The sequence below is a fragment of the Oncorhynchus tshawytscha genome, linkage group LG25 (assembly GCF_018296145.1).
Source record: "Oncorhynchus tshawytscha isolate Ot180627B linkage group LG25, Otsh_v2.0, whole genome shotgun sequence".
In the NCBI taxonomy this organism is placed as follows: domain Eukaryota; kingdom Metazoa; phylum Chordata; class Actinopteri; order Salmoniformes; family Salmonidae; genus Oncorhynchus; species Oncorhynchus tshawytscha.
In genome coordinates this window covers 28157280-28169733 of record NC_056453.1, presented here as the reverse complement: position 1 = coordinate 28169733, position 12454 = coordinate 28157280, and the positions used below count along the sequence as shown (strand labels likewise).

Sequence of the window (12454 nt, the reverse complement as noted above, 5' to 3'; positions counted from 1 at the left end):
ATGGATTCCACATGACTGGGAATACAGATATGCATTTTTTGGTCACAGAAAACTTTTTTAAAAGGTAGGGGACTGGATCAGAAAACCAGTCAGTATCTGACGTGACTTCCATTTGCCTCATGCAGCGCAAAATCTCCTGCCATAGAGTTGACCAGGCTGTTGATTGTGGTCTGTGGAATGTTGTCCCCCTCCTCTTCAATGGCTGTGAGAAGTTGCTGGATATTGGCGGGAACTGGAACACGCTGATGTTCACGTCGATCCGGAGCACCCCAAACTTGCTCAATGGATGACATGTCTGGTGAGCATGCAGGCCATGGAAGAACTGCGCCATTTTCAGCTTCCAGGAATTGTGTACAGATCCTTGTGACATGGGTCGTGCATTATCATGCTGAAACATGAAGTGATGGCGGCGGACGAATGGCACGACAATGGGCCTCGGGATCTCGTCACAGTAACTCTGTGCATTCAAATTGCCATTGATAAAATATGATAGTGTGAAAAGGAAAAACATCCTGCACCTTGAAAGACTTGGAGAACGTGAATCCACCATTAGACGTCGAGATATCACCTCACCAGATCAGAGACACTTTATAGAACAACATTCTATTAATGAACTGAGTTGCGATGATATCTAAAAAGTTAATCCACCACGTAAAGTTGGTGACTATGACAAAAGCATTTTTCAAAGAGAAGCCATGTGGATATATCAATTCAATTGTGTATCTCCACACGGTTTAAACAAAGAACTAGATCTAACCTCCTTCCTATAAGCCACATTTAGGCTGTTATACAAGAACACTGTCCATATCAGATTTTACATATCATTTATGGGTTGGCCCCACGTTTATGAACGGCTTTGCTTGATGTCCTCTCTCGTGAATTGATATGATGTATTTAGTTGAGCGGACACCTGGGGTGGTTGATTCGTGAATTTCTCTTTGTGCCCGCTCCCATATCCTATAATTCTGTATTTCTGTTTGAGTCATTTGCATACAGGTAGGCCAGAAAAGCCACATGCCTGATTGGCAGGTGAGTAGCAACCCTGATTAGAACCACCTGCTACTCATCTGTTGTCCTTTATAAATGCTGTTTTGAATTCAAATAAAAATTGTACCTACACACTGAAGTTGGGTATGTAATAGGACTGTGAATTGCCAGGGAACTCACAATATTATCATGATAATGGTACCAATACAATATATATTGCAATTCTCACAATGTATTGCGATGGGCTCCCGAGTGGCGCAGCGGTCTAAGGCACTGCATCTCAGTGCTAGAGGCATCACTGCAGACACCCTGGTTCGATTCCAGGCTGTATCACAACCGGCCGTGATTAGGAGTCCCATAGGGTGGTGCACAATTGGCCCAGCGTCGTCCGGGTTTGGCCGGTGTAGGTCGTCATAGTAAATAAGAATTTGTTCTTAACTGACTTGCCTAGTTAAATATAAATAAATAAAGATGCAACATCGATTTTATTGCGATTCGATGTTCCAAACATATTGCACACCATATGTCTGCTGCAGAGGGACAAGAGAGAGTCATGAGAAAACACGTCTTAATCAGTCATGGAAATAACTGCTGAAAACAAATGGTCTCAGATACAACCAACTAGCGCAAAAAAAATATATGCGATTGTCAAAACGATTCTGTTTTGGAGGCAATGATGTTGTTGGAGGGGCAACAAGGCCAAACTATCTAAATCCTTCCATCTGAATTAGAGGACCATAGCAGTGCCTCCAATTGTAGTTTTGCCTGAATGTTCTTTTCAGAAGACTAGACATTATGCCTGTCAGGAGAGTAGGCCATCTTTGACTGGACCTGCATTACTGTGGGCATACAGCAGCAGTTCCAGGTCTCTACCACTACAATATAGTGTAGACCCATTGTTGTAAAAAACATATGGTCCTCTCTCCAAGTTAGTGATATCCAGAGACAGTCACAGGCCTACTCCAAGATTATGAATGGAGCAGCTTTAAGCTCCTTTGGCGAAACCTGACCGGTAAGAACATTACACACACCAAGAATAGACTTGTGAACTAGCCTTCCTTCCAAAATTATGTATAAGCTAGGCTTAAGAGGTCAGACACGAGAAAACTAATGGCCGAGAGGTAATTAGCAAAGTGGCAGGCGGTTCCTTCTCTTGCTAAAACAAAAAAAAAGACACCGCCTGCTGGGTACCTAACTGGTAGGGTCGAGCCGGCCGTTTCTACATGTAGAATCGGCCTGCCCAACAGTGGCCGACAACTTGACTTAAGGAAAATCAGAAAGCAAGGACCGCCGCGAGAGGGGAGCCAAAAGGAGTGACAACAAAAAGGTTAAGGCACTTTTCCCTGTGTAATTCACCCCATTTTCATCAGAATTGTTCTAACTAAAACAAAGCTGCCTAATACATATTTTTCTGGAACAAGTCTATACATCTAGCTATGGAGTTGTGCTCTTAAAGAAGTTTTTTTGTTAGATTTGATAAATGTGCACTTGCTCATTAGTTAGCTAGCTAATGTTAGCTTGCCAACTGAGCCAGGCAGTCACAAACAAACTTCATTTGAAATTAATGGGCTGGTAAGTGCAAAAAATGCACACAGCACTAAATGTTTTAGCAAGCTAGCTATCTAGCAAGATGATAAATATATCATCTAATTCAGTCTCCATTATCCCATACTGCCAGTGCCAGTTCACTTGCTAGCTAAAGTTAGCTAAACGGTTAGTATCACCATTTGCCAGTTAGCACAACATAGTTAGCTAGCTACAACATTGTTAACTAGCTAACTAGTTGTGGCCATCTGACTGATATAAACATGGGCTTACTACAAATTATTGCTAGCTAGCAAAAATATTAGCACAGCTTGCTAGTTAGCGAACATTGGCTACCTACACATTTCGAAAGCAGGCACAAGTCAAACATAGCTTAAGAAAGAAACGTTACTGCCACCTTCTGGTCTGGAGTATTTTAACGAGGCTGATGAACTGTGCTATGTGATGAACAGAAAAAGTACTCCCGACATCCTGGGCAGAGGTGCCAAGTATCTCTCAGCTGTCAGTATCCTTGGTGTATCTGAGGCTGAAATGAAAACTTGCCATCCACTGCAGAAGACGGGTTTATTCTACTCACACGGGTAGAAGAACATTATGTTCACAAATGGCATTGCATACTTGAGCGTAAGCTAGGCTACTAGTTCCCCTACACAGTAACACACCTACTTTACTACTATTACATTTATAACAATCAATTTATAACATTTTTGACATACGTTTTTCTGGATCTTTTTGTTGTTATTCTGTCTCTCACTGTTCAAATAAACCTACCATTAAAATTATAGACTGATCATTTCTTTGTCAGTGGGCAAACATACAAAATCAGCAGGGGATCAAATACTTTTTTCCCCTCACTGTACCAGTTTAATAACAAGCAGTACAATGTGGGAAAAAAATAGGCTATATGAGCGAGTACAGTTCAGGTCAGCATGATAGTGTGAAAAAGGGTATTAGTTGAGTTGAGTGGGCAAGGCTGAGCCAATTCTAGCCTGTCCTGTCTGTGGTCTGTCCTATGGTGTCACAGAGGGAGCACCGTGCCCGTCTGTGGTCTGTCCTATGGTGTCACAAAGGGAACACCGTGCCTGTCCTGTCTGTGGTCTGTCCTATGGTGTCACAAAGGGAACACCGTGCCTGTCCTGTCTGTGGTCTGTCTTATGGTGTCACAGAGGGAGCACCGTGCCTGTCCTGTCTGTGGTCTGTCTTATGGTGTCACAGAGGGAGCACCGTGCCTGTCTGTGTCCACAACGCCTCACTAACACAAGGCTATTAATACCACAGGGTTTGGGTTACACTCCACACTCATGTCCCCTTCACCCAGTGTACCGACAGACAGGCCCAGAGGAAGACACTTACTGCAACATCCCCGGTCCCCCAGCAGAGCCGTGTGCCAAGGCAGAGACATTAACCCTGAAGCTGGGGTACCTAGGGAGGAGACTGTGACTGGCTTAGAAATTACATCACTGACACTGTAGTTAAAAAAGCAACAGTTATGTTCAAGGTAGCTCAGAGCCCTCCCTCAACCTCCCTGTATTACCTAACTCCAAGAGGGGTGCCACGTGCAAGAGGCACATTCAAGGTATTCTGTTTGTATAGCAGCTATGACCTGCTTGTCCAAACCTTTTTTTTTTTACTATGAATTGTGGCTTTTCCCAATTCTTCTTCCAGGCTCACAGAATAACACCTGCTAGGGCCTCCCGGGTGGCGCAGTGGTCTAAGGCACCAGAGACTCTGGGTTCGAGCCCAGGCTCTGTCACAGCCGGCCGCGACCGGGAGGTCCATGGGACGACGCACAATTGGCCTAGCGTCGTCAGGGTTAGGGATGGTTTGGCCGGTAGGGATATCCTTGTCTCATCGCGCACTAGCGACTCCTGTGGTGGACCGGGCGCAGTGCGCACTAACCAGGTCGCCAAGTACAAGGTGTTTCCTCCGACACATTGGTGCGGCTGGCTTCTGGGTTGGATGCGCGCTGTGTTAAAAAACTTCTTGGCGCACCCATCCCGTTAGCAGGATCATTTTCGTCAACATCCGCTGAATTGCAGAGCACCAAATTCAAATTAAATTACTATATTTAATTTTGATGAAATCACAAGTGCAATATAGCAAAACACAGCTTAGCTTGTTGTTAATCCACCTGGTGTGTCAGATTTCAAAAAAGCTTTTAGGCGAAAGCTACCCAAGCGTTTATGTAAGGACATCTCTCAGTGCAGACAAAACATTACAAACAGCTAGCAGCCAAGTAGATTGGTCATGAAAGTCAGAAAAGCAATAAAATGAATCGCTTACTTTTGATGATCTTCGGATGTTTGCACTCACGAGACTCCCAGTTACACAATAAATGTTCCTTTTGTTCCATAAAGATTATTTTTATATCCAAAATACCTCCATTTGGTTGGCGCGTTATGTTCAGAAATCCACAGGCTCGAGCTGTCACGACGGGGTAGACGAAAATTCCAAATAGTATCCGTAAAGTTCGTAGAAACATGTCAAACGTTTTTTATAATCAATCCTCAGCTTGTTTTTACAACAAATAATCTATAATATTTCAACAAGACCGTAGCTTTTTCAATAGCAGTGAGAGAGAAAATGTCTGCTCCAAGCTGCTCACGAATGCAAAACTCTGCTGGCACCCAGCCATCCAATGACGCGATGTGATCTTTCTCGCTAATTTTTCTGAATAAAAGCCTGAAAATATGTCTAAAGACTGTTCACACCATGTGGAAGCCATAGGAAAAGGAATCTGGTTGATATCCCTTTAAATGGAGGGAAGGCATGCAATGGAAAAACAGCACTTCCTGGTTGGATTTTCCTCTGGTTTTCGCCTGCAATATCAGTTCTGTTAGACTCAGACAATACAGTTTTTTTTACAGTTTTGGAAACTTTAGTGTTTTCTATCCTAATCTGACAATTATATGCATATTCTAGATTCTGGGCATGAGAAATAGGCAGTTTCATTTGGGTACGTTTTTCATCCAAACATCAAAATACTGCCACCTACACTCAAGAGGATAAGAAGCAGTGCGGCTTGGTTGGGTTGTGTTTCGGAGGACGCATGGCTTTTGGCCTTCGTCTCTCCTGAGCCCGTACGGGAGTTGTAGCGATGAGACAAGATAGTAACTACTAACAATTGGATACCACGAAATTGGGGAAAAAAATGGGAGAAAAAATACATTTAAAAAAAGAATAACACCTGCTACTTCACACACCTGGTCCTTGACTCCATCCTCCTCTGCCTGCTTTGATCCCATGCTGACATTTTGATGACAGAACATTATCCCCCCCAAAACAAATCATGTTACCTGTGCAACTGGAGACAAAACTCTAGATCCCCTTTACTCCACACACAGAAATGCATACAAAGCTCTCCCTCGCCCTCCTTTTGGCAAATCTGACCATAATTATATCCTCTTGATTCCTGCTTACAAGCAAACACTCAAACAGGAAGTACCAGTGATGTGCTCAATTCGGAAGTAGTCCGATGAAGCAGATGCTAAGCTACAGGACTGTTTTACAAGCACAGACTGGAATATGTTCCAGGATACATCCGATGGCATTGAGGAGATTACCACATCAATCACTGGCTTCATTAAAAAGGTGCACCGGCAACGTCGTCCCCATAGTGACTGTACATACATATCTCAAAGAGAAGCCATGGATTACAGGCAACATCCGCCAAGAGCTAAAGGCTAGAGCTGCCGCTTCAAGGAGCAGGACACTAATCAGGACGCTTGTAATAAATCCCACTAGGACCTCCAACGAGCCATTAAACAGGCAAAGCATCAATACAGGACTATGATCGAATCCTAACATGCCAGCTCTGAAGCACGTCAGATGTGGCAGGTCTTGCATACTAACATGGATTACAAAGTGAAACCCAGCCGCGAGCCACCCAGTGACGCAAGCCTACCAGACAATCTAAATGCACTCGATGATCGTTTCGAGGCAAGCAACACTGAATTATGCATGAGAGCACCAAATGTTCCAGAAAATCACGCTCTCCATAGACGATGTGAGAAAGACCTTTAAGCAAGAGCCAGATGGATTACCAGGACTCGTACTAAGAGCATGCGCTGACAAGTTTCTTGTTAACAAACTATAGTTTTGGCAAGTCGGTTAGGACATCTACTTTGTGCATGACAAGTAATTTTTCTAACAATTGTTTAGACAGATTATTTCACTTATAACCTACTGTATCACAATTCCAGTGGGTCTGAAATTTACATACACTAAGTTGACTGTGCTTTTAAACAGCTTGAAAATTCCAGAAAATGATGTCATTGCTTTAGAAGATTCTGATAGGCTAATTGACATTATTTGAGTCAATTGAAGGTGTACCTGTGGATGTATTTCAAGGCCTACCTTCAAACTCAGTGCCTCCTTGCTTGACATCATGGGAAAACCAAAATAAATCAGCCAAGACCTCAGAAGAAAAATTGTAGACTTCTACAAGTCTGGTTCATCCTTGGGAGCAATTTCCAAGCGCCTGAAGGTACCCCGTTCATCTGTACAAACAATAGTACGCAAGTATAAACACCATGGGACCACACAGCCGTCATACCGCTCAGGAAGCAGACGCGTTCTGTCTCCTAGAGATGAACGTATTTTGGTGCGAAAAGTGCAAATCAATCCCGGAACAACAGCAAAGGACCTTGTGAAGATGCTGAAGGAAACAGGTACACAAGTATCTATATCCACAGTAAAAGTAGTCCTATATAAACATAACCTGAAAGGCCGCTCAGCAAGGAAGAAGCCACTGCTCCAAAACTGCCATAAAAAAGCCAGACTACGGTTTGCAACTGCACATGGGGACGAAGATCGTACTTTTTAGAGAAATGTCCTCTGGTCTGATGAAACAAAAATAAAACTGTTTGGCCATAATGACCATCGTTATGTTTGGAGGAAAAAGGGGGAGGCTTGCAAGCCAAAGAACCCCATCCCAACCGTGAAGCACGAGGGTGGCAGCATCATGTTGTGGGGGTGCTTTGCTGCAGGAGGGACTGGTGCACTTCACAAAATAGATGGCATCATGAGGGATGAAGCAACATCTCAGTCAGGAAGTTAAAGCTTGGTCGCAAATGGGTCTTCCAAATGGACAATGACCCCAAGCATACTTGCATACATGCTTAAGGACAACAAAGTCAAGGTATTGGAGTGGCCATCACAAAGCCCTGACCTCAATCCTATAGAACATTTGTTAGCAGAACTGAAAAAACGTGTGCGAGCAAGGAGGCCTACAAACCTGACTTAGTTACACCAGCTCTGTCAGGAGGAATTGGCCAAAATTCACCCAACTTATTGTGGGAAGCTTGTGGAAGGCTACCTGAAACATTTGACCCAAGTTAAACAATTTAAAGGCAATGCTACCAAGTACTAATTGAGTGTATGTAAACTTCTGACCCACTGGGAATGTGATGAAAGAAATAAAAGCTGAAATAACTCACTCTCTAATATTATTCTGACATTTCACCTTCTTAAAATAAAAGTGGTGATCTTAACTGACCTAAGACAAGCAATTTTTACTATGATTAAATGTCAGGAATTGTGAAAAAGAGTTTAAATGTATTTGGCTAAGGCCCTGTGCAACTGGGTACTGGACTTCCTGACGGGCCGCCCCCAGGTGGTGAGGGTAGGCAACAACATCTTCTCCCCGCTGATCCTCAACACTGGGGCCCCACAAGGGTGCGTTCTGAGCCCTCTCCTGTACTCCCTGTTCACCCACGACTGCGTGGCCACGCACGCCTCCAACTCAATCATCAAGTTTGCGGACGACACAACAGTGGTAGGCTTGATTACCAACAACGACGAGACGGCCTACAGGGAGGAGGTGAGGGCCCTCGGAGTGTGGTGTCAGGAAAATAACCTCACACTCAACGTCAACAAAACTAAGGAGATGATTGTGGACTTCAGGAAACAGCAGAGGGAACACCCCCATCCACATCGATGGAACAGTAGTGGAGAGCGGTAGCAAGTTTTAAGTTCCTCGGCATACACATCACAGACAAACTGAATTGGTCCACTCACACAGACAGCATCGTGAGGAAGGCGCAGCAGCGCCTCTTCAACCTCAGGAGGCTGAAGAAATTCGGCTTGTCACCAAAAGCACTCACAAACTTCTACAGATGCACAATCGAGAGCATCCTGGCGGGCTGTATCACCGCCTGGTATGGCAACTGCACCGCCCTCAACCGTAAGGCTCTCCAGAGGGTAGTGAGGTCTGCACAACGCATCACCGGGGCAAACTACCTGCCCTCCAGGACACCTACACCACCCGATGCTACAGGAAGGCCATAAAGATCATCAAGGACATCAACCACCCGAGCCACTGCCTGTTCACCCCGCTGTCATCCAGAAGGCGAGGTCAGTACAGGTGCATCAAAGCTGGGACCGAGAGACTGAAAAACAGCTTCTATCTCAAGGCCATCAGACTGTTAAACAGCCACCACTAACATTGAGTGGCTACTGCCAACACACTGTCAATGACACTGACCCTACTCCAGCCACTTTAATCATGGGAATTGATGGGAAATGATGTAAATATATCACTAGCCACTTTAAACAATGCTACCTTATATAATGTTACTTACCCTACATTATTCATCTCATATGCATACGGAGATACTGTACTCTATATCATCGACTGCATCCTTATGTAATACATGTATCACTAGCCACTTTAACTATGCCACTTGGTTTACATACTTATCTCATATGTATATACTGTACTCGATATCATCTACTGTATCTTGCCTATGCTGCTCTGTACCATCACTCATTCATATATCCTTATGTACATATTCTTTATCCCCTTACACTGTGTATAAGACAGTAGTTTTTTGGGGGGGAATTGTTAGATTACTTGTTCGTTATTACTGCATTGTCGGAACTAGAAGCACAAGCATTTCGCTACACTCGCATTAACATCTGCTAACCATGTGTATGTGACAAATAAAATTTGATTTGATTTGGGATTTGTATGTAAAATTCCGAATGACCTCGTACCTTTGCAGACTTGGTAATGGTATCCCGTGTATATAGCTAAGTTTTCATTACTCATTGTGTATTATTATGTGTTATTACTTTTATTTGATTTTAATTCTCTGCGTTGTTGGAAAGGGCTCGTAAGAAAGCTACACCTGTTCTTTACGAAGCATGTGACGAAGCATGTGACGAAAAAATTGGATTTGATAACCCAGCTCTGCTCATTGCTTATGGATGTGTGTGTGTGTGCACGAGTATGATAAGGTGTATGTGTGGTGTGACAAACACCAAACACACACTGCTTAATCAGGCAATGTCAAGGGGAGGTAGTGAGCGACGGTGTTGTCCGTTTGAAGTGTGTTTCTTTGACGACGGGCATCGCAGGGACAAAACGGTTGGGCTTTACAAACCTCTGATGTCTGGGGCCAGCAGCACAGGGCTTTGTTCCACAGCAAACACCCACTCTGACTTTCATCCTCTCATGTTTGTCCATTTATAGCTTGTTCTTTTTTTCCCTGGTTGTTACGGCAATGACAACAAAGCCTCAAGCCCTGTTGAATCAGAGCAGTGAATAGAGTCACTGATATAATACTCTAATATAGATTACTATTACTCTCCAATCAGCCTTTGCTTGCACAGCAGGTAGACTGGATACAGTTACAAGACTAATGCAAACAGGCTGTACAGTACTGTAAATGGCTGCAAACAGCACTCTACAGTGCGGCCATTTAACTCACATATGCACCTAAAAATGTTGACCTGGAATTTTTATTTAGGAGCACCAGTGCGCCAACATTTTTTAAAGGATTCTAGCTTTATTACTTTTAATATTTTGCATTGTGCTCCTAAATTTCTGTGCGCGCCTACATTTTTCAACAAAAAAAAGGTCAGCATTGAGCTCTGCTGCAAGGCATCCTTGAAACATGTAAGCTCAAATCAGACAAGAACAGGCTACTATCTCAAAAAGTAGATCATACTGTCCTGATTAAGTTATTCCTATCTTGCTAAACATATGATATAAAATGGTGTATGAATTGAAAGCTGTTCCCATACTACAAGATGTTTCCTTTCTCTCGCTCTCCCACACAATACTACAGAAAGCCCTTCAGTGGCACTGCAGTGATGTAACCACACAACTGCTTCAGCTCTGGGGCTGATGTCATGTGTTCCATCTCTATGGTTACAGGGCTTGGAGTGGCAGCCAAGTGGTTTCGACAGAGAGCTCCAGCAGTGCTGCATAGCAAACCCCTGACCATGCACTGTTCCTTTGCTGAAATGACAGGAGTGTTGTGGAAATAAACAACACACACACACACTTCAGTCGTCACCCTATCTCCCCCTGAATCCTCGTGTTTAAGTGTAAGCCAGTGTATTTCAACAACAACAACAAGTGTAAGGTAATAACACCTCTCAGCTTGGATTCATGTCCCACCTCCCCCAAACATATTAAACAGCTCTCAGTGAGTCACCTGGATATCAATTCATTTAATCACAGCACTGTTTAATTTAATTAAATTAATCACAACACGTTCAATTAAATGTCCCCATGAATATAAGGAATAGCCTGCTCGGTGGGATTTATTACCAAAGATGGGTTTTTAGATTCAGATATACCTCTTTTCCTTAGGGCAATTCCTACAGTGATGAGCGCTGCCACTGAAGAGCTGATTTAATCTCCTAGGCATCAGTCAGTCAATCATAAGGTCAGAGTCAGTCAGTCAGTGAGGGCAGGGTATTGGCAGAGCGGGCCCAGCTGCCGCTCAGCAGAGCTGTGATCTCTTAGTGTACATGCCCGCTCTTTATTTCATTGCTGGGTAGATGGGGCTTGGCCCCCGGGGTTGGGCTATGGCAGGGTGAGTCAGACTTGGGCTGGCTACAGCACAGGGTCCCCCCTGGAGACCCAGAACTGAGGACCTGCTGAGGGATTTGGACTGGGTTTGGGTGCTGAGAGGACCTTTCATAGGATTATGAAGTCATGAAGTATTCTCATCCTCTTCTATACACACCAATACTAAACTCCGCATTTGTTGACTAAGAGCATTCCGCTGTACGGTTTACACCTGCTGTATTCTGCATATGTGACAAATAAACGTTGATTTGGCCCTTTCATTCCCATTACCACACTCTAATCTGAGCCCATTCATATGCTCATCACATCCCCACCAGGGTCATGCAGATCTAAGCGTTAGCTAGCAGCCAGACAGCATCTCACTGGTGACTTCAGTTCAGTTCTATACCATATTAAAAATGGGCCATGCCAGGGGGAATCCATTCTAAATAAAAGATAAACAGAGGCGTTTCCAAGCTACTCAGAGATCCCCTCTTTAAAGCCTGCATGGCATCATCCAGACCAGCTGTCCCATGAACACCATGTGATAAGATGGTGAGGGTATCCCATAACAGGACAAGGCCACAAGTGACCGCCATGCAGCCCCAGACCACACCCACCCCCCAGGGGCAGGCAGCCACTCGAAGGGTGCCAAGATACAGAGAAGTGCCTCATAATTAACAATGCCCCCAAGTTATGTCATGCTACACTGCTATTTTCATGATACTCAGTGGCTTATTGTAGTCTTCAAAGTAGATATTGTCCATGTCCCTCAAATGGAGGTATAATTAAATCACATTTCATTTCTCTGTATAGAATTTCAACAAAATTGATTTGAAATTGATATCCCGGACTTTGTGTTTGAGCTGCGGTCCATTGTCCATGACTTTCTGGTCCCTCTCCAAGAGGTAGAGTTCCAGTCCATGTCCTTGGTACAGGCCCATCTCACGGCCTGTGGACTGGGGTAGTCTAGACCAGACATAGAACAGAACGTAGACCTGGAATTGTTTATCCCCTCTCTGTCAGTCGTATGGATTCTCGCTGGACTACTGGAATTGTTTATCCCCTCTCTGTCAGTAGTATGGATTCTCACTGGACTACTGAGAGACATTCTAAATT

The 12454-nt window shown here is 44.0% G+C and overlaps 1 protein-coding gene across 2 annotated transcripts in view; it reads right to left on the bottom strand.

The window, feature by feature from the left end:
* The window catches only part of ppm1ba (protein phosphatase, Mg2+/Mn2+ dependent, 1Ba), a 41201-nt gene that overhangs the window by 13454 nt on the left and 15293 nt on the right, over nt 1–12454 (bottom strand). The window lies entirely within an intron of this gene.